At 55.4% G+C, this 25,926-nt stretch overlaps 1 long non-coding RNA gene across 4 annotated transcripts in view; it reads left to right on the forward strand.

Annotated features, from left to right (window-relative positions):
- The window catches only part of LOC140904267 (uncharacterized), a 37,232-nt gene extending 15,017 nt beyond the window's left edge, over window positions 1-22,215 (forward strand). For 2 of the 4 annotated variants that reach the window (XR_012156471.1, XR_012156468.1), the window contains exons 3-4: window positions 12,400-12,449; window positions 15,062-22,215. This is a non-coding gene — a long non-coding RNA (uncharacterized lncRNA). Of the gene's footprint in view, window positions 1-12,396; window positions 12,450-15,061 lie in introns of all 4 variants that reach the window. The other 2 variants (XR_012156469.1, XR_012156470.1) reach the window with 2 other exon arrangements.
- Window positions 22,216-25,926: the final 3,711 nt, after the last annotated feature.

The following is a 25,926-nucleotide window of genomic DNA, read 5'->3' on the forward strand; positions in this document are numbered from 1 at the left end:
TGTGATCCAACCCCTCACCCATAACCACAGCACAGTGTGTCCCAGCCATGGCCACGATGCACCCCCTCTGGGCCCTGGGAGGCAGGGAATAGCCACAGTGCAGAGCTCTCTCACCAGGCCCCCAATCTTCCACATAGCAAGATAGCTATATCATACACTTGGTGGGGAAGTTTACATGACTGGAGCACTGTCATGGATGGGTATAAACTGTTCAGGAAGGACAGGTACGGTGGGGAAAGGTGGGGGTCTTGCATTGTATGTGAGAGAGCGGTATGCTTGCTCAGAGCTCCGGTATGAACTGGAGAACTGTTGAGAGTCTTTGGGTTAAGTTTAGAGGCGAGAGCAACCAGGGTGATGTCACGGTGGGCGTCTGCTATTGACCACCAGATCAGAAGGAAGAGGTAGACAAGGCTTTCTTCGGAAGCCTAGTGACAGATGATTTTTTTGCCTCAGTCTTCACAGACAAGGGCAGCTCCCAGACTGCTGCATTGGGCAACACAGTATGGGGAGGGGGTGAGCAGCCCTCAGTGGCGAAAGAACAGGTTAAGGGCTATTTAGAAAAGCTGGACGTGCACAAGTCCATGGGGCTAGGTGCTGAGGGAGTTCACTAATGTGATTGCAGAGCCATTGGCCATTGTCTTTGAAAATTCATGGCAACTGAGGGAGGTCCCGGAGGATTGGAAAAAGGCAAATGTAGTGCCCATCTTTTTGAAAGGAAAGAAAGAGAACCCGGGGAACTACAGCCCCACTTCCGTCCCCAGCAAAATCATGGAGCAGGTCCTCAAGGAATCCATTTTAAAGCACTTGGAGGAGAGGAAGGTGTCATGGAGGGTGGGGGAGTCTGGGGCTTGCACCCCTCTTCCTGGGAATCACTGTGACTCCTAGCCAGCCAGTAAAGCGGAAGGTTTATTGGACGACAGGAACACAGTCTAAAACAGAGCTTGTGGGTACAACCAGGACCCCTCAGTCAAGTCCTTCTGGGGGCAGGGAGCTCAGACCCCAGCCCTGGGGTTCCCTGCGTTCCACCACCCAGCACCAAACTGAAACCAAAACCCCCCAGCAGGCTCCCTCCTGCAGCCTTTGTCCAGTTTCCCGGGCAGAGGTGTTACCTCCCTCTCCCCCTCCTGGCTCAGGTGACAGGCTCTCAGGTCTCCCATCCCCAGTGAAACTCCCCTGCCACATTCCCAGGTCAACACTCCCCCCTCCCTGCTGCATCACATCTCTCCCCCCTTCGAGACTGAGCTGAGCGGGGTCACTCTGACCAGTGACCTGGGGAAGTTCGGGGCCCCCTCTCCAGGACAGCGCATCTGCTATCAGGTTGGCACTTCCCTTCACGTGGACCACGTCCATGTCGTAATCCCGCAGGAGCAGGCTCCATCTCAGGAGTTTGGCGTTGGCTCCTTTCATCTGGTGCAGCCAGGTCAGGGGAGAGTGGTCGGTGTAGACGGTGACGTGTCGCCCGAAGAGATAGGGCTCTAGTTTCTTGAGGGCCCACACCATGGCCAGGCACTCCTTCTCGATGGTCGCGTAGTTCTGCTCCCTGGGTAGCAACTTCTTGCTCAAGTACATGATGGGGTGTCTCTCCCCCTTTTCATCCTCCTGCATTAACACCGCCCCCCAGTCCGGTGTCTGCGGCATCGGTGAACGCCATAAAGGGCTTGTCAAAGTCTGGGTTTGCCAGAAGTGGGCCACTGACCAGAGTCTCCTTCAGTGCCCGGAAAGCCTCCTGGCACTGCTCGGTCCAGACCAACTTGTCTGGCTTCCCCTTCTTGCATAGCTCAGTGATGGGGGTAGCTATGGCGATAAAGTGGGGCACAAACCTTTGATAGTATCCTGCCAACCCAATAAAGGCTTGGACGTGCTTTTTGGTGTGGGGAGTGAGCCAGTCTCTGATCACCCCCACCTTAGCTGGTTCCGGCTTTAGGCGGCCACTCCCCACCCGATGGCCCAGGTAAGATACTTCCGCCATCCCCACCTTGCACTTCTCTGCTTTTATGGTCAGCTCAGCCTCCTGGAGTCGGTCCAGCACTTGTCTAACCTGGGACACGTGGTCCTCCCAGGTCTGGCTAAAGACACAGATTTCATCAATATACGCCATGGCAAAACTCTCCATCCCCCTCAGTAGCTGATCCACCAGATTCTCCCTGGCCAGGCCTATGAGTTCAGCAAGTCTCTCTCAGAAGATCAGGACATACTCCACCACTGACTCTCCACTGGGAGTGGCCTTCCCCTCCCATTTGTCTCTCATCAGGTCCAGGGGGGGCCCCTTACCCTCCTTCCATATAACAGTTCGAAAGGCGAAAATCCGGTAGACTCCTGGGTACCTCCCTATACGCGAACAGCAGGTGAGGTAAGTACTTGTTCCAGTCCTTTGGGTGCTGGTTCATAAAGGTTTTCAGCGTCATCTTTAGCGTCCCATTGGTTCAGCCCATTGGACTGGGGGTGATAAGCTGAGGCCCAGTTGTGCCGGACTCCACATTTCTCCCACAAGCACCAGAGCAGGACCAACATGAAGTTGGATCCTTGGTCTGTCAAGACTTCCTTGGGGAACCCCACTCGGCTGAAAATGGTCAGGAGCGCATCTGCCATGGTGTCTGCTTCAATGGAAGCTAAGGGCACTGCCTTGGGGTAGCGGGTGGTGAAATCTACCACCACCAGAATGTATTTCTTCCCTAACCGGGTTGTCTTGCTGAGAGGCCCCACGATGTCCATGGCCACCTTCTGGAAAGGCTCCTCTATGATGTGCAAAAGTCTCAAAGCCGCTTTCCCCTTGTCCCGGGCCTTTCCCACCCTCTGACAGGGGTCACAGGATCGGCAATACTGCCGGACCGTGGTAAAGACCCCGGGCCAGTAAAAGTTCTGTAGCAACCTCTGCTGGGTGCGCCGGATTCCCTGGTGCCCTGCGAGGGGGATGTCATGGGCCAGGGACAGGAGCCTGCGGCGATACTTCTGGGGGACCACCAGCTGCCTCCTAATCCCGCAGGACTCCACTTCCCCCTGGAGGAGCCCATTCTCGGTACAGGAACCCCTTCTCCCACAGGAACCTCTCCTGGCAGCCTCTCCTCATGGTCCGTACCACACTGAGGTCAGCCAGGTCCCTGAGCTTCCGCGAGGAGGGATCTCTCTGCAACTCGGCCTGGAACTCAGCGGCTGGGGAAGGGATGGGGACCGGTTCCCTCTCACTGGCTGGGTCTGAGGCCACAGCCTCTCTGAGCCATGCCTCTCGGTGCTTCCTCCCCACTACGGTAGGGTCCTGTGCCTCTGGTGTGGTGCCCTCCCCAAGGTCAGGGCGCAGTGCCCCTTGCCGGCTCTGGCTATGGGTCACCACCAGGGTGTTCTGGGGATTGCTTGGCCAGTCCTCCAGGTCCCCCCAATCAAAACCTCAGTGGGCAAATGGTGGTGCACCCCCACGTCCTTGGGACCCTCCTTGGCCCCCCATTTCAGGTGTACCCTTGCCACGGGCACCTTGAATGGAGTCCCGCCCACCCCCGTCAGGGTCAGGTAGGTGTTGGGCACCAGCTGATCTGGGGCCACCACCTCGGGCCGGGCCAGCATCACCTCTGCACCCGTATCCCAGTATCCATTGACCTTCCTCCCATCCCGTCTGCCCCTCGTCCAGCTGGGTCCCTGCCCAGTTAACCCTGGGTAGGTTGTATCTGTTCAGTCTGTCCCTGAGCCTGGGGCACTGGGTCCGTACGTGGCCTCTCTGGCCACAGTGATAGCAGCTCAGGTCACGTTGGTCCCCTCGAGCAGGTCGGATGGTCCTGACACCAGGCATTCCTCTTGGCAGGGGGTTCTCCATATTTCCCCACTGGGAGGTCCCATGGTGATTCTCTCTCTGCATCGTGGGGGGCCTGTTCTTTTGGGACTCCTCCCAGCTACCCCCTGACCGACTGTTCACAAACTCGTCGGCCAGCTACCCTCCCTGCATGCTGTGGGTTCTCTAGCTTTTTGTCCACCAACCATAGCCTCAGGTCAGAAGGGCACTGTTCATACAGTTGCTCCAGTACAATTAGATCAAGCAGGTCCTACTTAGCTTGGGCCCTAGCTGTCCACTTGCGGGCATATCCCTGCATTCAGTTGACCAGTATGTGACCTCAGGTGTTTTACACTGACTCCGGAACCTTTTCCGGTACATCTCAGGGGCCAGTCCAAACTCATGGAGCAGGGCCTTTTTGAACAGTTCGTAGTCCCCTGCCTCCGCCCATCATTCGGCTGTACACCTCCATGGCTTTGGGGTCCAGTAAGGAGGTGAGAAACTGGAGCCTGTCTGCAGGGTCAACCTGTGCATCTTGCAGGCATTCTCAAAGGCCATCAGGAAGCTATCTATGTCCTCCCCCTCCTTCTGCTGGGCCAGGAAGCACTTATCAAAGCTCCTTGCAGTCTTGGGACCCCCCTCACTCACCGCAGCCAGCACCCCACTGCTCCTCAGCCTGGCCAGCTCCAGCTCATGCTGACGTTGCCTCATGCCTCTCCTTCTCCTCTCGCTCATGCTAACATTGCCTCTCCTGCTCCTCCTGCTCATGCTAACGTCACTTTTCATGATCCTCCAGCTCCCGCATTTTCATCTCCCTCTCCCATTCCAGCCGCCTCCGCTCCAGGGCTGGGGAGCTCCGCCGGGAGGATCCCCTGCTGGCTGCCGGGGTCAAGGTGCCCTCGGTATTCCCTGGGCTTCCCTCAACCCCTCTCCTAGGCGTAGGTAGGAAGGGTCTTGGGATGTCCTCGGCAGCAGTCTGACCCCTCCCTGCCCGGTCAGGCCCCAGGGCCCACACTGCTCTGGGCAGCTTTCCACGGTTTCCAGGAAGAACCCCTAGGGGGCCAGTCCTTCTTGAGGTCACCATCTCTTTGCCAGGGTCGAGCTGCAGACTTCTCCGCCCCGGGACCACTCGCTGCAATCATAGAATCATAGAATATCAGGGTTGGAAGGGACCCCAGAAGGTCATCTAGTCCAACCCCCTGCTCGAAGCAGGACCAATTCCCAGTTAAATCATCCCAGCCAGGACTTTGTCAAGCCTGACCTTAAAAACCTCTAAGGAAGGAGATTCTACCACCTCCCTAGGTAACGCATTCCAGTGTTTCACCACCCTCTTAGTGAAAAAGTTTTTCCTAATATCCAACCTAAATCTCCCCCACTGCAACTTGAGACCATTACTCCTCGTTCTGTCATCTGCTACCATTGAGAACAGTCTAGAGCCATCCTCTTTGGAACCCCCTTTCACGTAGTTGAAAGCAGCTATCAAATCCCCCCTCATTCTTCTCTTCTGCAGACTAAACAATCCCAGCTCCCTCAGCCTCTCCTCATAACTCATGTGTTCCAGTCCCCTAATCATTTTTGTTGCCCTTCGCTGGACTCTCTCCAATTTATCCACATCCTTCTTGTAGTGTGGGGCCCAAAACTGGACACAGTACTCCAGATGAGGCCTCACCAATGTCGAATAGAGGGGAACGATCACGTCCCTCGATCTGCTCGCTATGCCCCTACTTATACATCCCAAAATGCCATTGGCCTTCTTGGCAACAAGGGCACACTGCTGACTCATATCCAGCTTCTCGTCCACTGTCACCCCTAGGTCCTTTTCCGCAGAACTGCTGCCTAGCCATTCGGTCCCTAGTCTGTAGCTGTGCATTGGGTTCTTCCGTCCTAAGTGCAGGACCCTGCACTTATCCTTATTGAACCTCATCAGATTTCTTTTGGCCCAATCCTCCAATTTGTCTAGGTCCTTCTGTATCCTATCCCTCCCCTCCAGCGTATCTACCACTCCTCCCAGTTTAGTATCATCCGCAAATTTGCTGAGAGTGCAATCCACACCATCCTCCAGATCATTTATGAAGATATTGAACAAAACCGGCCCCAGGACCGACCCTTGGGGCACTCCACTTGATACCGGCTGCCAACTAGACATGGAGCCATTGATCACTACCCGTTGAGCCCGACAATCTAGCCAGCTTTCTACCCACCTTATAGTGCACTTTATAATCCCCCGGGGGACCCTGTTACTGCAAAAGTCCTTCTCTCTGGACACACACTCCCAGGGGTTAACTGCCCCCTGAAACCGTCTCTCTCTGAATCTTCAGCATGCCTGGTCCCCATCAATCCCCCTTTGTTTTACTGCTCCCCAGTCACTTACTGCAGGAAGCACCGTTCATGGGGTGCAGTACATCCCACCACTCCCACCAGTTGTCACAGAGTGTGGGGGAGTCCGGGGCCTGCACCCCTCTTCCTGGGATTCACTGTGACTCTCAGGCAGCCAGTAAAACAGAAGATTTATTGGACAATAGGAACACAGTCTAAAACAGAGCTTGTGGGTACAACCGGGACCCCTCAGTCAAGTCCTTCTTGGGGCAGGGAGCTTAGACCCCAGCCCTGGGGTTCCCTGCGTTCCTCCACCCAGCCCCAAACTGAAACCAACCCCCCCACCCCACCCCAGAAGGCTCCCTCCTGCAGCCTTTGTCCAGTTTCCCAGACAGAGGTGTTACCTCCCCCTCCTCCTCCTGGTTCAGGTTACAGGCTCTCAGGTCTCCCATCCCCAGTGAAACTCCCCTGCCACATTCCCAGGTCAACACTCCCCCCTCCCTGCTGCCACAGAAGGTGATTAGGAACAGTCAACATGGATTCACCAAGGGCAAGTCATGCCTGACCAACCTGATTGCCTTCTCCGATAAGATAACTGGCTCTGAGGATATGGGGAAAATGGTGGATGTGATAGATCTTGACTTTAGCAAAGCTTTTGAACTGTCTCCCACAGTATTCTTGCCAGCAAGTTAAAGAAGTATGGATTGGATGAATGGATTATAAGGTGGATAGAAAGCTGGCTAGATTGTTGGGCTCAAAGGGTAGTGATCAACAGCTTGATGTCTAGTTGGCAGCCGGTATCAAGTGAAGTGCCCCAGGGGTCGGTCCTGGGGCCAGTTTTGTTCAATATCTTCATTAATGATCTGGAGGATGGTGTGGATTGCACTCTCAGCAAGTTTGCAGATGACACTAAACTGGGAGGAGTGGTAGATACGCTGGAGGGTAGGGATAGGATACAGAGGACCTAGACAAATTGGAGGATTGGGCCAAAAGAAATGTGATGAGATTCAAGAAGGACAAGGGCAGAGTCCTGCACTTAGGACGGAAGAATCCCAGGCACCGCTACAGACTGGGGACCGACTGGCTAAGCAGCAGTTCTTCAGAAAAAGACCTAGGGATTACAGTAGACGAGAAGCTGGATATGAGTCAGCAGTGTGCCCTTGTTGCCAAGAAGGCCAACGGCATAGTAGGAGCATCACCAGCAGATCGAGGGAAGTGATTATTCCCCTCTATTCAGCACTGGTGAGGCCACACCTGGAGTACTGCGTCCAGTTTTGGTTCCCCCACAACAGAAGGGATGTGGACAAATTGGAGAGAGTCCAGCGGAGGGCAATGAAAATGATCAGTGGGCTGGGGCACATGCCTCATGAGGAGAGGCTGAGGGAACTGGGCTTGTTTAGTTTGCGGAAGCAAAGAATGAGGGGGGATTTGATAGCTGCTTTCAACTACCTGAAGCGGGGTCCCAAAGAGGATGGAGCTCGGCAGTTCTCAGTGGTGGCAGGTGACAGAAAAAGGAGTAATGGTCTCAAGTTGCAGTGGGGGAGGCCTAAGTTGGATATTAGGAAAAACTATTTCATGAGGAGGTGGGGGTGAAGCACTGGAATGGGTTCCCTAGGGAGGTGGTGGAATCTCCTTCCTTAGAAGTTTTTAAGGTCAGGCTTGACAAAGCCCTGGCTGGGATGATTTAGTTGGGGTTGGTCCTGCTTTGAGCAGGGGGTTGGACTAGATACCTCCTGAGGTCTCTTCCGACCCTGATCTTCTAGGATTAGATTAGATTAGTTTTCAATTGGTTGGTCACTTGGGAGCCATGATTTCTATTCCTACCACTGAGCAGCTGGGTGACCTGAGGTGAGTCTCTTCCCTCTCCTGTGACTTAGTTTCCCCTCCCACCCTGTGTTTAGACCGGAGGACTTTGGGGCATGCACTGTCTCTCACTGTGGGTCGCCAGTGCCCAGCATAACATAGAGACCTAAAGGAATGGCTGGGGATGTCAGGCAGAGAGGCAGGCATGAACCCAGGGTCTGAGATAGAAGGTGACTCTTTTAGAGTGATCCTGAGTTCAGCCCATCCCCGCTGGGGTACCTGGGGTGCAGGCATTGATCCCCTTTGAGCCATCTCATGACACCCTCCCAAATCTCCACTGCACTAGTGCCCCAGGCTGCTCTCCAGGCCCTCGGGCCGGCCCCAGACTGAGTGTCCCCCACACTCATGTTTTGATGGTGTGCACCGTCCAGATGGTGGTCTTGGTCAGGCTGTACTTGACATTGGAGTCTAACTCATCCACGCTGGCCAAGTCCAGGCACCTTGGCCACCGCAGGGTATATTCCTTCCAGCTGTTGGGAGATACACATGGGATCACCATCCCACCCCTAAGAGCGCAGGCAGGCACGGACCCCACCAGAGACCTCCTCTGCCTTTCCCAGGTGTAGCTGGAGGCTTCCAAAGGGGCAAAGAGATCCCCTCCAGCTCAGCTTCCGATCACAAATAAGAGTGTCTCTAGCTTTTGTAGTTACAGAGGAACCATCCAGAATAGGCAGCCAGTGTGACCAACTCAGCACTGCTGCCTGAGTCTGCAGAGAGCCTGAGCCCATTGCTGTGATGGGGGAGCTGCCCTGAGTGTGACTGATGCAGTGATACTGCCTGAGTCTGCAGAGAGCCTAAGCCTGTTGCTGTGAGAAGGGGGGAAGCTGCTCTGAGTGTGAATGAGTGACACTTCCTGAGTCTGTAGAGAGCCTGAGCCCATTGCTGTGAGATGTGGGGGATCTGCCCTGGGTGTAACTGATGCAGTGATACTGCCTGAGTGTGCAGAGAGCCTGAGCCCATTGCTGTGAGAACTTACCAGAATGCAACTGACACAGCAATGCTGCCAGGATACTCTGAGAGCCTGAGCCCATTGCTCTGAAGTGTGGGGGGGGGACCTGCCCCAGGTGTGACTGATGCAGGGACTTTGCCTGAGTCTGCCAAGAGCCTGAGCCCATTGCTCCAAGAACTGCCCCTATTCCCTTCAAATGTCTTAAGAGGCTAGTTTAAATACAGTCTTGCAAACCCCAAGAGTTCATAGACCATGCACCAGCCCCCACCATCACAAGATTGGCTTCAAAATAATGAGATTTCACTAAATAATACTATGGGGTCTACTCTATGGCCCCAGGCCCTGTACGTGGGGGTCACAGTTCTCAGCTGCTCTCCCCACACACAATGTCTGGAGAGTGATGTGGCTTTTTAAATGGAAGCTGAGTTTTTCCCCATCATAACCCCAGGACTCCAGGAGCTGGGGCTTGCAGAGAAGCCCTGAGCTGCTGATGCCACAGGGTTAACTCTTCCATTGTCTCCCCAGAGCAGGCATGGGAGACTGATGGGCACTGGGGATGGTAAGGCCTACCCAGGGCAGGGGGGGCGGGGGCAGAGGTATGGTTTTAGATGAGTCTCACCCAGCATACTCTCTTGACTGGCCTTCTGCCAGTGGCTGGATCCTGCCCACCCCTCCCAGGTGGAGACCAAAGGATAAGACCCTGCCCTTCCAGCGTTCACTGATGGGAGGCGTGATAGCAGCCGACAAGGGGGACTGGATGTGGCACAGCCTGGCTTATCCTGATATGGGGGGTGGATAGGTTTGGATCAGGGTCCCTATGAGCCTCTGGAGAGTGCTCTGGACTCCTGGGTTCTCTCCCCAGCTCTGGGAGGGGAGTGGGGTCTAATGGTTAGAGCAGGGGGGACTGGGAGCCCAAAGGGGGAGGCAGGGGAAGGGAGTGAAAGCAGAACTGACTCTAATCATTGTCCTCCCCCGGACAGTGCTTATGGCTTCACCAGCCTGACCCGGCCCCCCTTCCCCAGCCCTGCCACCCCTGCCTGGCTCACTGGTAGGCTGCCTGCTGCCCCTTCAGCTCCTCTTGCCGGTGCTGCAGCAGCAGTGGACGCTGGGTGTCCTCAGCAGTGGGTTTGGCTGGAGGGCGAAGCAGGAGCCGGTGGCCTGGCCGGGCGTGAGTCACACGACAGGCCCACCCTCCTGTGTGCGCGGTGGAGGGGGAGGATGAGAAACGGCGCCTCCTGCTGCTCCCTCAGGGAACCAGGGGGTGCTCTGGGGGCTCCCTCCCCCACCACACAGCCCTGCCACAGTCTAGACTGCTTTCTCGAATGGGAGTATACAGGGTGGGGGGGAGGGTAATGAGAAGGGAGGAGAGGTGCAGATGGAGTGCCAGATGCTGACAGGACAGATGTGGACAGATGTCCATGTGGGAAACTTCATGAAGGACAGATGTTGACAGCTGTGCATGCGGCAAACCAGGCCAGGGCCGTCCCTACCAAGGATGGTACCCTGCACTGCCTGAAAACCTGCTCCCCCCCCACCCCAAACCCCCCTGTGGCAGATCTAGGCTGCACTCAAGACCTGCGGGGAGCTGTGGGGGGGCCACTCAGGCCCAGAGCATCCTGGGGGATTAGCGGGGGGGGGCCTGGCACCGGCAGCAGGAAATGGAATGACCCGGCCCCAGCCCGTTCTGCTCCCCCCGTCCCAGCCGTGTCGCTCAGGGGAGGGGGATTGGGGGAAGGGGTCCAACTCCCCCCCGGCACTCACTGGCAGTGGGAAGCGGAGTGACACAGCGGGGAGCCAGCGGAGTGGAGCGGGCTGGGGTGCTCTGCTTCCCGCCACTGCCAGTGAGTGCAGGGATAGGCCTGACCCCTGCTGCTAGCGCCAGCCCCCCATCCCCCGCTAATCCCCTGGGTCCATCGCTGGGTGTGGGGGCTTGGGAGAAGGGGTGGAAAATGAGGGCGGGGTGGGGGTGGGAAGAGGTGAGGCAGGGGTGGATGGAGTTGTCCCGGCCCCACACCCCCATAGGAATGCACAGGGGGGCCAGCTGTGGGATGGGGACGGCTGCTGGCGCTGCTGCACACAAAGCACGTGGCTGCTTAGGGCACCATGAAATTTGGGGCAATTTGGTGGTCCAAAATTTGTGGTGCCCTATGCAGCGGCATATTCTGCATATGCCTAAGGACAGCCCTGAACCAGGCCCAGGCCAGATGTGGACAGCTGTGCACACAGCAAACCTCATGAAATATAGATGTGAATAGCTGAGCATGGAGCAGATTAGCCCCAAGGTACAAGTTGATAGATCTTGCATGTGGCAGACCTTACCAAGGCCAGATGCAGACAGACGTGCAGAGTGCAAACCGGTAGCGAGGCCAGATGTGCATGAATATGTTGCACCACGCTGGTCCCAGGACAGACCCTCAAGGGAACCCGCTATTTACCTCTCCCCACTGTGAAAACTGCCCATTCATTCCTACTCCAGTGTCTAGCTGCTTACCAGTTACTGATCTAAGCTAGGATCCATGAACATTCATGGAAGACATGGCGACATCCTGGCGATCAAGTCAAGAGGGAATTTCCCCTCCTCGGGATCACCATGTTCGGCGGGCCCTGGGGCTCGCCCCCGATCAGCTGCTGGGTGGGCGGGAGGTGCTCGGGTTATGGGGCGCAGAGAGGAGGGAGCGATGGACATGCAGGGCCTGTGATCCTTGTGTGAAGCGGGGGAATTGGCTTTGAGAACCTACCTGCCCCTTCTCGCAGCTCCACGGTGCGGTACCCCTCGATCCATTGGTAACGGGGGAAGCAGTATGTGTCCCTCTCGGGCAACATCACCTGGACACAGCTGCAGAGCCAGCTGTCCGAGGGGAAGAAGGAATAGGACTCCTTGTGCAGTCGGATCAGCACCTTGATTATCACTACAAAAGGTTTTTTCCCCCCAACTCTCCTGCTGGTAATAGCTCACCTTAAGTGATCACTCTCGTTACAGTGTGTATGGTAACACCCATTGTTTCATGTTCTTTATGTATATAAATCTCCCCACTGTATTTTCCACTGAATGCATCCGATGAAGTGAGCTGTAGCTCACGAAAGCTTATGCGCAAATAAATTTGTTAGTCTCTAAGGTGCCACAAGTCCTCCTTTTCTTTTTGCAAATACAGACTAACACGGCTGCTACTCTGAAACCTAAGTTTGTAAGGACATTGAAAGTGTTAAGATCAGCTTAGAAGGCATTTTGCTTTTATTTCATTTGATTAAATCTGACTTGTTATGCTTTCATAGAATAGCAGGGTTGGAAGGGACCTCAGGTCATCTAGTCCAACCCCCTGCTCAAAGCAGGACCAATCCCCAATTTTTGCCCCAGATCCCTAAATGGCTTCCTCAAGGATTGAGCTCACAACCCTGGGTTTAGCAGGCCAATTCTCAAATCAATGAGCTATCCCTCCCCTGTTGTTTGACTTATAATCACTTAAAATCTATCTTTGTAGTTAATAAATCTGTTTGTTTATTCTACCGGAAGCAGTGCGGTTGGTTTGAAACATGTCAGAGACGCCCCTTGGGATAACAAGCCTGGTACGTATCAATTTCTTTGTTAAATTGACAAACTCATATTAGGTTGCAGCGTCCAGAAGGCATAACTGGACACTGCAAGACAGCGGTTCCTATGGTTGTGTCTGGGACATAGGCGGCGAGTTATATGGGCCTGGGCTACACCAATATTCAGAGCACTGGGGCCCGGATCCACCAATATTGGGAGTCAGGAGTCAATATTGGGAGCCCCGCCCACCACCCCTGCATTCCTCCCCTGGAGCGCCCCTGTGTGACAAAGTGGAAATGTTCTTAATGTTTTCTCTGAATACTGTGTGGGTGCCTCAGTTTCCCCTATGCCCTTCTTAAGTATCTAGGTGGTGGGATAAGGGGGTGTGATTGTGGCAGAGCCCGAGAGGGCAGGTGTGATGCTGTCTACACAGAGAATGGCCAACACCCTGTCTCCTGGCCACTTCCCTGCAAGGTGCCAGCTGAAGGGGTTAGAGAACAAAGAGATCAGGTGGCCAGAGGAGGGGCTAGAGGAGGTTTTAGTTTGGAGCTGTCTGGGGAGATGGGGGAAGGCCCAGAACCCTGGGTCTGGGCTCCCCGCCTCCCGAAGCTGGACCTGACTGAGGGGTTCTGTTTTCTGTACCTACAAGCTCGGTTTTAGACCACGTTCCTGTTGTCTAATAAACCTTGTGTTTTACTGGTTGGCTGAGAGTCCCAGGGAATCGCAGGAAGTGCGGGGTGCAGGGCCCTGACTGCCCCACACTCCTTGACACTTTGCACCCTGGGCAGTAGCTAGATGCTGTTCCCTGCCCCCTCCTGTAGCCAGGGCCACAAGCCCCCCCGCCCAAGGAAGCCCTGAGTGCCCGGAGCCTCAGGGCAGCCACGCCGCATCAACCCAGCCTGTTCTGGGGAAAAGCTGCAGCATCTCTTGATTCAGAGACACTTTTTATATGCCCCATGCTACTCCACTGCCTGGAACCTGCATGGGGCAAATCAAAAGCATCTTTGAATCAAGAGTTGCTTTTCCCCAGAGCAGCCACAGCTACTGCGGTAGTGGCTGGGGTCCCTGGGCCCTTTTAAATCACCTGGGTAATTGCCCCTTTGCCCCCCCCCCATCAGCAGGCCTGGCCGATGTGGAGAGGGGGGCTCCTACCCCGGAACTCACTGCTGCTGGCGGGGAGAGGGCTGGTGGGAGTCCTCTTCTGGCCCCAGACCCAGGGCAGCCTGTCTGCACCCCAAACTCCTCATCCCCAGTCTCACCCCAGAGCCCACACCCCTAGCCAGAGCCCTCACCCCCAAACCCCAACCCTCTGCCCCAGCTCTGAGCCCCCTCCTGCACCCTGAACCCCTCATCCCAGCTCCACTCTGCATCCCTCACCCCAACCCTCTGCCCTAGCCCTAAGCCCTTCCCACACCCCAAGCCCCTCAGGCCCAGCCAGAGTCCTCAAGCCGCCACACCCCAACCCTCTGCCCCAGCCCTGAGCCCCTCCCACACCTCAAACCCCTCGGCCCCAGCCAGAACTGTCACCTCCACACCACAACCCCCTTCCCCAATCCTGAGCCCCCCTCAAACCCAGAGCCACTTCCTGCACCTTAAACCCCTCATCCCTAGTCCCACCCTAGATCCTGCACCCGCAGGCCAGATCCATAACCCCCTCTCACACTCCAAGCCCCTGCCCCAGCCCAGAGCCCCCTCCCACACCCTGAACCCCTCATTCCTGGCCCCACCTGCCAGCCCTCACCCACACACCCCAACCTCTGCCCCAGCCCGAGCCCCTCCTGCACCCCAAACCTCTCAGCCCCAGCCAGAGCCCTCACCCCCTGCACCTCAACCTTCTGCCCTAGCCCTGAGCCACTTCCACACCTCAGAGCCCTCATGCCCCCACCCTCCACCCCATATTGTGAAATATAGGGAAACTGTTAAACACTTACTGTTTCCAGTCCATTTTTACATTATTTCTAAAACTATATATTGGCTTACAAGGCAGGTAGAGGGGCTGGGGGGCAGGACTTAGACCCATTCTAGGCACCACCAAAAATTATACAAACCTGGTGCCCATGGTCTGGGACCAGAGATATTGACTAGTGTTATTCGCTTGCAAGTACCTGGGAGCAGCTGACATGCTAGAGGCCGTGTGTGACCAGCCCAGGAGTGTGTGTGGGGGGGGGTTGTTTCTCACAGCAGAGCAGGGTCAGGCTGGCTCCCAGAGTCAAGGACTGGCGTGATCTAGCAGATCACCGGTCCGGATAACACCAGAGGGGAATGTCACAGTGGCACAGCGAGCAGGGTGTGTGCGGCTTGTTACTCCAAGTGACGTTCGCACTTCAAGCACTGATATTTGTGACTTTAAGTGAGTCTTAAGTGCAGCGGCTAAGAACAGCCAGGAGGAGGAAACAGTTTTGTTATTTTCTGTCTGTTTATTTTGGGTGAGGGAAATAATCACAAGAAAGCAGAAAAATGACTCCCAGGGAGTCAGGTACCAAACTAGAGCTGGTCAGACTGGAAGTGGCAGAGAAGGAAGAGGACCACGAGTTTCAAATAAAAACAACAAAGAGTCCAGTGGCACCTTAAAGACTAGCAGATTTATTTGAGCATAAGCTTTCATGGGTAAAAACCCCACTTCTTCAGACGCATCCATGTTCTTCAGAGTTTCAGATGTGGCAGGCAGAAATGAGGCTCAAAGAAGAGAAGGCTGCACACAGAAGGGCTATGGAAGAAAAAGAGGAGCAAGAGGGAAGAAAGAGAAAGAAAGACAAAACACCAGCTGGACCTGCTAGAGAAGCAGAACCAGACCCCCCCTGACCCCAACGACTCCCATCACTCCAAAAATCCACAAACGGGAACACTGATGTCCTACGTACAGTGAAGAGGATGATCTTGCTGAATATCTGACTACCTTCAAAAGGCCGTGTGTAATACATGAAATCCCTGATGATAAGAGACTCCTACCCTGATTGCGAAATTAACTGGTAAAGCTCAAAATGTGTTCAATGGAGTGTCTGTTGAAGATGTTTTAGACTATTGTAAATTTAAAGATACAGTTTTGGGACGTTTTCAGATCACCCCTGAAACATACAGAGTTAAGTTTAGGACTCTTAAGGGGGACATTGGGATGAGTAATGGGGAATATGAGAACAAAACGAAAGGTTTGTTGGGCAAATGGGTGAGGGGTAAAGAGGTGGCAAGTTTTGAGGGAATGTTGGATCTTGTTGCTCAAGAGCATTTCCTAGGCACAAGTCAGGCTGACGCGAAGCAGTGTCTATGGGACAAAGGTGTCGAGTCTGTGGAGGATTTGGCTTTTTTATCTCATGCCTTGGAACAGACTCCAGCGTCTATTGAGGGCAGGCCGCAGAAAGAGGGGTTTAAAACTGGTGGGGAAGGAGGATCCCATTTTGCCCCTGGGAAAAGAGAAGGGGGTTGGGAGCCTAAACGTTCCTCTAACCCTCATCCCAAATCTCCGGTAAAAGCAGACGAGCCCAGGAGGTGCGATCAGTGTAATTCCACTGATCCCCTGGGGAAAAAATGCCCTGGGCTAGGGGGAAGCAGACAACCAATAGCTCATGTTAGTTCTGTTGTCCTCAGCACAGAAACCCGCCAAGCAATTGAAACCGACCGTATTGGCTCTGGGAGGTTAGCCTCTGCAGAGCCAGATATGGAGCATGTTACGGCTGTCCAAATTGACGGCAGGGAATACTTGGGCAGAGGGATACAGGGGCCCAGATCTCTCTGGTTAAGCAGAGTGTGGTCCCAAAGGCCAGTACGTTGCCTGGCCAAATGGCAGAGATTGTGGGGGTGGGCGAAAGCAGATTCCTTGTACCACTAGCTAAAATCCATGTGGGGTGGGAAGGTTTGGAAAGTGTTCTGACTGGGGGGTCATAGAACACCTTCTGCTCCTTGGGAATGATTTTTTCCATGTAGCTCAGGTTAAAGTATTTGCCTGCAGCAGGAGGGAGTGGGACCCCCGAGGGAAAGGGGAAGGTCTCAGGAACTGCTGAGAGAATGGGAGAGTCTCCTTGATTCTTCTGCAGCCGAGGGAAGCCACATGCTTCCAGGTGGGAGGGCGGTTGAGACCAACTCCGGCACTGCAGCGGGAGGCACCACCATATCAGGAAGGGATGGGGGCGTAACGCCTGCCAGGGAGAGCCCAGAGACGGGGCAGGGGATCTCAGAAACCACCAAGGTCGGTGAGGATTCCTGTGACTCTCTAACACAGGGAAGCAGGGTGTCATGGAGTCCCCAGGCGATGCTCTGGAAGGGCTCCCTACGAAGCCAGGCAGGACTCTGGGGAAGTCTCGTTTCTGTGAGCAGACTGTCTGCAGGACACCCAGCTCACACAGCTTCCACCTTCCTGGGTCTGACCTCGGAGCATTCAGCCTCCTCTGCCCCTCTGTGCGCTTCCCACGGCGAGGCCGCTCAGGCGGGGTCCTGGGGAAGCCAGAGGGTCCTGCCCCCCAACTCCGCAGCCAACCAGTAAAACAGAAGGTTTATTAGACGACAGGAACATGGTCTAAAACAGAGCTTGTAGGTGCAGAGAACAGGACCCCTCAGCTGGGTCCATTTTGGGGGCAGTGAGCCAGACAACCACGTCTGCCCTTCACTCCACGTCCCCAGCCAGTCCCAAAATTAAACTCTCTCCTGCCCCTCCTCCTCTGGGCTTTGTCCCTTCCCGGGGCCAGGAGGGCACCTGATTCCTTTGTTCTCCAACCCTTTAGCTCTCACTTTGCAGGGGGGAAGGGCCCAGGCCACCAGTGGCCAGGAAACAGGGTGTCGACCATTCTCCGTGTCCTGACCCCTGCACACACCTGCCCTCTAGGGCTCTGCAACGATCATACATCCTTATCCCACCACCTAGATACTTAAGAACTGCCTAGGGGACACTGAGGCACCCCACAATATTCAGAGGAAACATTAAGAACAGTCCCGCTTCGTCACCTCGGGTGCTTCCAAGAATGGGAGGGGCTGAGACGAGCTCCTTTCCAGCAGAAGGCAACATGCCCGCAGGGGCAGGGGCAGGAGAGGCGTGGTCTGTAATTAAGGAAACTGTCCCAGTTGCTAGCTGGCAGAGTATTGCAGCTGAACAAGAGATAGATCTCTTCTTATGGAGCACAGAGAAATGCATCCTAGGAGGGGGCCCAGAGGAGGAAATGGGGGAAGGAATAGTGGGGGTACGGGAATGTCTCCTCACTAGTCACTTAGGGCAGGATGACCAGGGCACTAGGAGGAGGCTAGGTCAGCGTCTGTGCACCCAGGCACTCAGCCTGTGACCCAGGGTTGGAGAGGGAACTGTGTCACTGACCTCCTGGAGGGCAGCAGTCACACCGCTGACTTCTCAGGGACAGAGAAAGGGGTGTCAGGGGGTACCCCAATCCAGGTCCCAGTTTTTCGGGATGCTATTTCTGATAAGTTTTTGGCAAATAACTGTCTTTACATCTAGATGCAGCTCCAACGCCTGTGACAACAGAGGAGTTGGGAGCAGGAAATTGCCAGGTGGTAGTTTGTGAGAACACAAATGGCCTAGCTGACAGAGAAGGGAGTGTTTTCCCCCAGGCTGGTGAGAGACAGGGAGCCGTTATAGGAGAGCTGCTGGGAAAAGGTGCATCTGATCAAAGGCTACACACACCTAGCCCAGAGAGCACCGATCACAGCCCTCTAGGGGGCAGGGGAGGACTCAGTGCTGGGAGAAGGAGACACAAGGTAACCCCAAAAAGGGAGCTGGATTTTTCTACTTATGCACAGTCCTGGGGTTGGGAGACTGCTCCCCAAAGGGCCAGCCAACATGCAGGATCCCCCTGAACCCTTATCTTGCCAGCTCCTGTGTGATCATTGTTGCAACCAAGGTCCTATAGTTGACCTCCTTTGTACAAGATTTGGTGCAACTAAGGTGTCTATGAAAAGGTTGTAATTTCCTGGTTATGATTATGCCGTCTGTGCGTGTCATTTTTGTATTTGAAGTTATGAATATTGGCTATGTACTTGTATCGCAATGTGTTTGAGTCTAAGTAGCATCAGTGAAGCACTTGCTCAGCTTCTTGAGAAAGTATCAGAGGGTTGCCATGTTAGTCTGTATCCACAAAAACAGTGAGGAGTCCGGTGGCACCTTAAAGACTAACAGATTTATTTGGGCATAACCCACTTCTTCAGATGCATGGAGTGAAAATTACAGAAACAGGCATAAATATATGTTGGCACATGAAGAGAAGGGAGTTACCTTGCAAGTGGACAACCAATGTTGAAGGCCAATTTAGTTAGGATGGGTGTGGTACACTCCCAATAATACTCCCAATACACTGCATTTGCTCCAATCCCTCAGACAGAGACAAACACCTACAAGATCTCTATCAAGCATACTTAAAACTACAATACCCACCTGGGGAAGTGAGGAACCAGACTGACAGAGCGAGACGAGTACCCAGAAGTCCAGACTGGACTGGCTACAGAGTACCCAGAAGTCCAGACTGGACAGTTGGGCTACTCAATAACATTGAAAAGTTGGGCTCAGGACAGGCCCAACAAGGAAAATAACAGAACACCATGAGCCATCACGTACAACCCCCAGCTAAAACCTCTCCATCACATTATCAAACGATCTACAACCTACCCTGGAAAATGATCCCCCACTCTCACAGGCTTTGGGAGACAGGCCAGTCCTCGCTTACAGCCAGTCCCCCAACCTGAAGCAAATACTCACCAGCAATACACACCACCGAAACACTAACCCAGGAACCAAATCCTGCAACAAATCCCAGTGCCTACTCTGTCCCAATATCTACTCTAGCGACACCATCATAGGATCCAACCACACCATCAGGGGCTCGTTCACCTGCACATCTACCAATGTGATCTATGCCATTATGTGCCAGCAATGCCCCTCTGCCATGTACATTGGCCAAACCAGAGAGTCTCTATGTAAAAGGATAAATGGACACAAATCAGACGTCAGGAATACCAACATACAAAAGCCAGTAGGAGAACACTTCAATCTCCCTGGACACTCAATAACATTGAAAAGTAACCATCCTTCAACAAAACACTTCAAAAACAGACTTCAAAGAGAAACTGCTGAGCTACAATTCATTTGCAAACTTAACACCATCACTTTGGGCTTGAATAGGGGCTGGGAGTGGTTGGCTCACTACAAAAGCAATTTTCTCTCTCTTGGTATTGACATCTCCACATCAATTATTGTGGCCAATTTGGAGACACTCCAGAGGAGAGCAACAAGAGGTTTAGAAAACGTGATCTACAAGAAAAGGTTAAAAAAATTGACATGTTTAGTCTTGAGAAGAGATGGCTGATGGGGGACCTGACAAGAGTCTTTAAAAATGTAAAAGGCTGCCATAAAGAGATCGGGATCAATTGTTCTCCACGGCCACCGAAGGCAGGACAAGAAGGAACCAGCTTAATCTGCAGCAAGGGACATAGAGGTTAGACATTAGGAGAAACTTTCCAACTAGAAGGCCACTTGAGCTCTGGAACAAGTTCCCAAGTTAGGTTGTAGAACTGGAGGTTTCTAAGAACAGGTTGGACAGACGGCTGTCAGGGATGGTCTAAGGATACTTGGTCCTGCCTCAGTGCCGGGGGCTGGATTAGATGACCTCTTGAGATCCCTTTCAGTCCTACATTGTTATGAAGTAGGGCATGGTTATCTAAGCAGGGAGGTCATTTGTTTGCCCTTTATTAAATTCTCACCGAAAGTGCAAGACCGACAAAGCAATTAACGAGCCTGTCTCCCACACTTTGCTCTTTCAAGACAAAAGGAATGTAAACAAGCAAGTCTATCGTTCTGAGCCAACGAGCCACCCACTCTGTGGCTGGTTGCCAGACTTGTGCTGCAGCTCAGAGAAGCTGGACATAGAAAATTAGGAGGTTGGATGCACTGAAGTCAGGGCTTAGGGTTCAAGGAAAGGGTTTGGGGCTAGGATTTAGGGGTAGGGTTTAGGTTTCCTGGGTTAGCAGTTTGACTGTATGTTCAGGATTTGAGGGTCGGATTTTAAGGTCTTGTTTAGATTTAAGGGAGAGGGTTTAGTGTTTGGAGTTAGTATTAGTGTGACAAAGTTCCTCCTCTGCCTTGATGGTTCTGCTCTTTCTGGAGGATTTGCTCACCTCAGAGGTTCACGGCAGTCCTCCGATTGGCTCCTTTTGTTAGTGGCACAAACCTGCCATTCACTTGGCTAACCTCATCACTGGCCAGGATAGGGAAAAGGAGGAGAACAATCCCCGCAGTCTCTGCTGGCCCACCTAATGGGTCAGGGGACAGGCCAGGGACCTTCCCCTCTGGTGGGACCCACAGTCCAGATCAACTCCTCTTGTATCAAATAGGGAGTTGGGGTGATGGGGGGAAGGTGGGCCCGCCCTCTACTCCAGGTTCCAGCCCAGGGCCCTGTCAATTGGAGCTGTCTACTGTCAAAGTTTGACTCAGACTCACAATTTATCAGACCACTCTGTTTTATTAGCAAAGCTGCTCTGCTAATACATTTAGAAGTGAGCCCCCCGAGTGGGGCTTGTGTCTTTTAATTTATACAGTTTTTTGGAGAACAAGTTACAGAGAAGTTACAGACAAAAGAAGAAAAAGATTTTAGTCACCACCCTTCGAGATCCCTGAGACCAGTCATGTATCTTCAATTACCTGCCACCCTTAACAATCTCCTTTAACAGCTTCCAGTTAACTTAACTAATTGCCCTTCACGCCTTCCATTCTGATGCCTGCTTCTTAGACATGCTGGCTCTATCTTAATTGCTTCTCCATTCAAAAGCTAACTGTCCCAACGTGTGCTCCCTCAGATACTTTGTAACATGTTTTGGCATGCCCTCTCATATACAATGTATCCAGCATGTCCCCTTATACAACGTTATACTTCCACACTACAGTGTCTCTTGTAACACCTGTGTGACAGCTACAACTCCCTGGGTTACTTCCCCATGGCCTCCTCCCAACACCTTCTTTATCCTCACCACAGGACCTTCCTCCTGATGTCTAATAACGCTTGAACTCCTCAGTCCTCCAGCAATACGCCTGCTCACTCTCAGCTTCTTGCGCCTCTTGCTCCCAGTTCCTCGCACGCACCTCAGTAACTGAGGTGAGGTCCTTTTTAAACCAGGTGCCCTGATTAGCCTGCCTGTCCTAATTCATCAGAGGGGTAGCCGTGTTAGTCTGGATCTGTAAAAGCGGCCACTACATGCATCTGACGAAGTGAGTATTCACCCACAAAAGCTCATGCTCCAATACCTCTGCCTGTCCTAATTGATTCTGGTAGCTTCTTGATTGACTCCAGGTGTTGTAATTAGCCTGCCTTAATTGGTTTCAGCAACTTCCTGATTGTTCTGGAACTGCCCCTGTTACCTTACCCGGGGAAAAGGGACCTGCTTAACCTGGGACCCAGACCTCTCCCTTGGATCGCTCTCCTGTTGCCCTCTGGCCTGGAGGGAGAGGGCTGCTGCTGGTGATACTAGGCCCTGAGCTCTGCTCCAGCTGCTCCCCCGGCTGGGTCAGACCCCCCCCCTTCTCTGCTACCTGGTTGCTGGCTGACCGTGGGACACCCCCACCCTTGGTTGCTGCTGCTCCAACTACAGCCCTTTGGGGGGGGCTGCTGGCCTACTCCCCAGAGGAGGGGAGTGAGGGACCCCAGCCCCAGCCGTTGCTGCTGTGGACACCACCACCTGAGAGGGGTCCTTCCCAGGGCCGGTACAAGCAGGTTTCACGCCCTGGGTGAAACTTCCACTCTGCGCTGCCCACACCCCTCCCCCACAGCAGCAGCTCCCCACCCCAGCTCACCTCTGCTCCGCCTCCTCCCTGAGCATGCCGCTGCTTCTCCCGCCTCCCAGGCTTGTGGTGCCAATCAGCTGTTTGGCGCGCAAACCTGGGAGGGAGAGAAGTCGAGCGGGGCGGTGCTCAGGGGAGGAGGCGGAGCAGAGGTGAGCTAGGGCAGGTAGCGGTTTCCCTGTGCACGGCCCGCCTGGAGCCGCCGCCGCCGCCAGTCACGCCCCGCCTGGAGCCGCCGCCGCCGCCAGTCACGCCCCGCCTGGAGCCGCCACCGCTGGAGCCTCAAGGAGGGAGACCAAGAGGACCATTTGCCGCTGTGGGAGCGAGCGGACACTCTGCAGACCACTGTGGAGGGGGCCATCAAGGACTGAGTAACTTTCGAACTGTGCTCTTGTGGTGAGCGTCTTGTCTGTTTTTGTGGGGACTTCGGGGGTGTGGTGTGGAGCCTGCCCCCAGTCCATCTGGGTCCCCCCAACCACCACCACCACTGCTGCCCCCTCCACCACCCCCACTGGCACTTTACCTTGTGCCTCAGTTCCTGCCTCTGGGACTCAGCTGCTTGCTTGGCCTGCCACACCCGTTTCCACTGTTGGGGCCTGAGGCAGCAGCCAGCCTAAACATTGACTTTGTCGCAAGCACACGTGGGCACACGTGCCCCCACCCCGGACTGCCCACCCTACCCCTGCAGCAGTCTCCCCCTCTCCCCTTGTAGCCTTTGCTTCCCCCTTTTTTTGCCCAGCCTCTCACCAGCTCCAGTTTGTTTGCCTGCCCTGCCCTTTCCCCTCAGCAGCCTTTGTTTGTTTGCCCTGCCCCAGTCCTGAAGCTAGCCCCTTGGTTTCTCTGCCCCACTCCCAGTGTGGTTGTCTCCCTCCCCCTGCGGCCCCACCCTTGCCCTGACTAGCGCCCTCCTCGTGTGCCCATGCCCCCTCCCATGCACTTATGCCCCTCCCCATTTTAGTTTGAACCCCTGTCACACTGTACTCTGCCAATGCTGTTATATCCCCCCCTTCCCCTAGTGCATCCTGAGTCTGTGACCAACCACACCCCCCCACGTCCTTGATTGCCCCCCCTCCCTTTGGCGTCCTCCTCCCCTGCCTGCAGCCTAGCGGGGAGGAATGGTCAATCTGCTTTCCCTTTCCCCTCCTCTTTCTGGTGTTTTCCCCTCACTGCTTATTATGGCGGGGGACAAGGCGAGTGGGACCCTTCCAGCAGCCCCAGCTGCCCCTCTCCGGCCTGCCCCCTGTCACCCCCCCCCAGCCTCTACTTCAACTGCCGCTGCCAAACCACCTGCCACCGCCCCTGCTGGGGCGCCAGCAGCGGTGGGCAACGGGGTGACCTCTGCTGCTGCCATGTCCCTCGCTCCCACAGATTCTGGGGGAGCCCCCCCAGCCGGCGGGAAGGGCCAGGGCAAGAAGAAGGGGAAGGACCCCACCAGAAAGACCAGGCCCTCCATGGCAGGAGCTGCCCCCACTGCTCAGGCCCCGCCACCGGCCACGGCATCCCTACCAGCTGCTCCCTCCACCAGCTCTGCGGGTGCCCCTCCTCCGGCCCCCAGGGCGTGCGCCCAGATGGTGGCAGTCCCCCCGCCTGCAGCTACATCATCTCTCCTGCCCACCATCTCCGCTACTGTCTATAGCGGCCGGGGCCCCTTCTCCACCATGACCAGGAAGCACGGCATCCGTTGCCTCCTGGTGCCCGCCTCGCCCCACGTGGAGACCTACGTGCGGGTGTTGGCGAGGGCGGTGGGGCCCACGGCCATCATGGTGGCCTCCAAAATGTATGGAAAGGTCATCTTCTTCTTCGCATCGGAGGCCGCCTTCCAGGAGGCAGTGGAGAAGGGTCTGGCGGTGGGGGGAGGGTTCGTCCCCTTGGAGCCATAGGAGAACCTGGGCGTCCATCTGGTCCTGACCTCTGTCCCTTCTTTTCTTCCCAATGTCGCCCTATTCCCTGCTCTCTCCACCCTGGGGAAACCCATCTCCATCATCAGCCCTCTCCCGTTGGGCTGCAAAGACCCCACCCTCCAGCCCGTCCTCTCGTTCTGCTGGCAGGTGCAGCTTCAACTGCCCCTGGTGGCACGTGACAGAGAGGCGCTCGAGGGGTCCTTCCTGGTCCCCTACCAGGGGTCCCATTACTGGGTGCATTATTCAATGGGGGAGGCCCGGTGCTACCTCTGCCGGGTGATGGGGCACATCCAGGGGGACTGCCCCTTGGCCCGGCAGGGAGGAGGGTCCAGGACCCCCAAGCCCTGGCAAGGCGCTGGCCCCGTCATCGCCGGCGCCCCTGGCTGCCTGGCGCCCGGAGCCACCTCTCCTCCGTCCCAGTCCACCACTGCTCCCACTCAGGCCCAAGGGGCACTTCCCCCACTATGCCCAGATGAGCGGGAGAGCCCCGCCTCCGCTACATGCAATCTGACGGGGCCTGTGGAGGAGGGTGTGGCAGGGACACCGCCGGGCATGGGAGAGGGCCTGCCCCAGGGAGAATCTTCCCTTCCTCATGCCACCCCACCTTTACCTCCCTGAGTACCCATGCCAGTGGCCCTGCCCCCCAGCCCTACCCTTGTTAGCCAGCCCCCAGATGATGCCATGGAGGGCTGGGCCCCAGTGCAGGGCAAGCAGAAGGCTTGAGCTCTGTGTGAGGCAGCAGGGAGGGGGGAGTGTTGACCTGGGAATGTGGCAGGGGAGTTTCACTGGGGATGGGAGACCTGCGAGCCTGTCACCTGAGCCAGGAGGGGGCGGGGGAGGTGACACCTCTGCCCTGGAAACTTGACAAAGGCTGCAGGAGGGAGCCTGCTGGGGGGGGTTAGTTTCAGTTTGGGGCTGGGTGGTGGAACGCAGGGAACCCCAGGGCTGGGGTCTAAGCTCCCTGCTCCCCCAGAAGGACGTGACCAAGGGGTCCTGGTTGTACCCACAAGCTCTGCTTGAGACTGTGTTCCTATTGTTCAATAAATCTTCTGTTTTACTGGCTGGCTGAGAGTCACGGTGAATCCCAGGAAGAGGGGTGCAGGGCCTGGACTCCCGCACACTCCATGACACTCTGCTCCTCCCATCCGATGCGGAGGCCCCCCGGAAGACCAGGAAGGGGGGCACCTATGCCAGGCCATCTGCGTTGCCCCCGGCTGTGTTCCACCCACCGGTGCCAGCTGGGGAAGATGTGGCAGCATGGGAGGGCAGTACCACCTCTCCACTGGAGTCTCTTCCCTCAGAGGCCCCCCATGGAGCCCTTCCTCCCCCCTTAACAGTTGCAGCTTCTGCGAGCCCCGAGGAGAGCGTCGCTTTGGGTGCCGGTGCAGAGAACCCCAGATGGTGGAAGGTGATCTCCCCTCCATTTATGAGGAGATCGAGACCCTGGGTCTGACCCCAGTCACCCAGGGGGAGGACGACCCTTTGCCAGCAGGCCTCAATCTAAGCGACCTCACCCCGGCCCCCTTTCCCCATGCTCCCTCCCCCTAATCACTGCTTCCGCTCCTGTCTCCGAGCCCACTGCAGCAACAGCCGGTGCCATGCGGCCAGGACCCGAGCCCCATGGGATGTCCCTCATAGGTGTGAAGCAACCGACCTCCTTCCCTGGAGCGGACCCCACTGAAGACTGTCCACCTCCTGATGCCGTGACTGCCACACCAGCCATAGAACCTGAGCCCAGCCTCATTGAGGGTCCCCTTCCCACCCCCCCAGATCCCTGAGCCAAACCGAGAGGGGCCACCTCCCAGCAGCCCAGCTACTGGGGCTCAGGATCCTGCCTCTGTCCCTCTCCAT

Source organism: Lepidochelys kempii, chromosome 28, assembly GCF_965140265.1.
Source record: "Lepidochelys kempii isolate rLepKem1 chromosome 28, rLepKem1.hap2, whole genome shotgun sequence".
NCBI classification, from domain to species: domain Eukaryota; kingdom Metazoa; phylum Chordata; order Testudines; family Cheloniidae; genus Lepidochelys; species Lepidochelys kempii.